The sequence below is a fragment of the Crocuta crocuta genome, unplaced genomic scaffold (assembly GCF_008692635.1).
Source record: "Crocuta crocuta isolate KB4526 unplaced genomic scaffold, BGI_CrCroc_1.0 scaffold528, whole genome shotgun sequence".
In the NCBI taxonomy this organism is placed as follows: domain Eukaryota; kingdom Metazoa; phylum Chordata; class Mammalia; order Carnivora; family Hyaenidae; genus Crocuta; species Crocuta crocuta.
In genome coordinates, this window is record NW_027530010.1 from 2382468 (window position 1) to 2384977 (window position 2510).

Genomic DNA, 2510 nt, shown 5'->3' on the forward strand with positions numbered 1-2510 from the left:
CACGGTCCGAGCCTTTGGCTGGCGCCTGGGGATATGCTGGTCCCTGTCGTGTGGAGCCGGCCTCCCCGGAGAGCAGCCCAGGGCTCCTCCGGGCCGCGGGGTCTGTGGTGACCGGGCTGAGCGCCCGCAGGCCAGCCGAGGGGGGCAGCCACTGAGGGCCATCCCGCGAGAGGCTGTGAGGACGGGCCTGGGCCGGCCTGGCTCCCGGGGACCCTTTCCTGTGCTGTGGGGAGCCACAGAGGGCATTAGAGAGGGGCAGTGGCCAGAGCAGAGCTGTGCTTTCCGAGGGTGTCTGGGGGTGGCAGTGAGCCGGGGGGGGGGGCAGAAGGAGAGTTTCTCNNNNGTCCTGTGTCATCTGGGGGGCTCCCTCCACCCACCGCTTTGTTCTTGAAGCAGGTTCTAATCCTGTTGTTGCCTCTGATGACCAGTCATTTCACCTGAGGCCTCTGTGAGAGGAGACCGCCTGTGAACGCAGGGGGCCATCGCTGGCACCCACGGGTGGCAGCAAGGGCCCGGCTGGCTCCGGCGCCAGCCCCCAGTGGCACGCGATCCGCGTTTGGTGATTCACAATCCCTGCAGTTTCCCTGTTTCCTGATGAGTAAACAGGTCGGGCTGAGGACCCTCTAGCTTCTGTTTCCTGAGCCACAGAGAACACAAGGCCGGCCCCTCACCCCTGCCCCCTTCCCGCCCAGCCTCTGGCTCACACACAGGCTTCCTGTCCCTCCATCCGGCACACATTCCTGGCTGGAAGGCCCGCCCGGCTGCGGGCGGGAGGGGCTGTGTGCCTGCGTGTGCGGGCGTGTGCACGTGAGTGCCCGGTGGCCTCGGAGTGGGGCAGCCGCACGCAGGTGGCCCCGGGTCGGAGTGCGGCCCGAGCGCCGCTCCCACGCCACACCCGAGGACGGATTCCCTGGTGCAGTGAACACACTGCACAACTGCACTGTACCTGGCACCCTTGATATAGGCAAGGAAGGAGAGCGGCGGGAAGACACAGACCAAGAAACTGATGGAGGAAGGGAAAAAAAGGCAGAAAGCAAAGAGTTTTTGACGAGGAACAAGACAGAAACAAAGAGGCGGGAGCCCGGAACGTAGCGGATTCTGTTTCCGCACCTGGCGCACCGAGCGGCTTCTGGCCTGAGGCTCTGTTCCAGCCCCCACTGCACCCTGGGAGATGTGGGGGTGATTCTCCCAGCTTACAGATGGGGAAGTGGAGGCTCACAGGGCTCAAGCGATATGCGTGTGACAACTTGTAAGCCCTAGAACCTGCGGATTCCAAAATGGGAGGGAGGACGGGGAGACAGACCAGAGGAGGGGCCGGGACCCAGCAAGGCGCTGGAGGTGGTGCCCCGGCTGGGGGGGGCGGGGGGGCGGCAGAGCCCAGGCGGTCCCACTCATCAGCCGGCTTTGGCTTGAAGACGAACCTGGCCGGCAGCCCACGGTTCTGAGGGATCAGGTTTTGTGGGGGGTCTGGCCCCTTCCCCCCCCACTTCGCTTCTCTGCGCCAGCAGCTGAGGCCCCATTCCCGGATCCTCGTGGGGGTTCTTCGGGAAAAAAAGCAGCAACAAACAGCTTTTCTTGGAATTAATACTCAAAGGGTACGGTGGCGCCGAGGGCAGTGGGGGACGGGGACGGGCTCGGGGGGGCCTGGGACCCGGGCCGCCATCCTGGTGACAGCGACCTTAACTCCTGTATGAGTCCTCGGGACAGCCTATCATCCCCATTTTGCAGACCAGGGACCTGAGGGCTGGCATTCACCGCGGGCGCGGGCGTCCTGCGCCACCCCACCGCCTGCGGAAGAGCCCGGAGGAAGCCCCTCTTGCTCTCTGCCTCCTGGAGAAATCGATCTGGCGTCCTGTCCACCAGGAGCTCAGACCCAGAGTCCCATCCCTCCTGCTGAAGGGGCTGGGGCACCAGGAGGGCAGGGGCTCCCCACCGGAGGGAGGGGATCCCGCTGGGCTGCGTGGAGGAGGAGCTGGGGCTCTGGAAGCCCTGNTTCCGCGGGGGCCAGCTTGCTGGGAAGCGTGGGCCGAGGCTGCCCCAATCTGGGTTTTGGCCCCTGCTGGCTGTGTGGCCCGGGCGGGGGACGTACCCGTCCCGCGTCCTCACCTGGAGAGGGCGCACTACACCTACCGCTGGCGTTTACGCAGCTCCCTACCGTTCTCCACGCAGTAAATGATGCGCCTTGTGAGGGGAGGCGGCAGGCCGGTCAGGGCCTCAGTGTCCCCAGCCCCTGGGGGACAAAGTCTCAGACGGGAGCAAGCTGGGGGGCCAGGCCGGGGCTCTGGGCTCCGGGTCAGGCCTGTGTCCCTTCCCTCCTCAGGGGCTGAGGTCCCTCAGACCAAACACTCCTCCTCGCTGCCAGGACCTCCCACCCTCCCTCCCTGCGGACCACCCACTGGGGGTGGACGCCCCCCTCCAGTCCCACCGCTGACCAGCTGGGGTGTCCTCCTCGGCATCCGGCATCCATCCAACATCCATCTGGGAACCCAGGCCCTCTGGGAAAACCATCG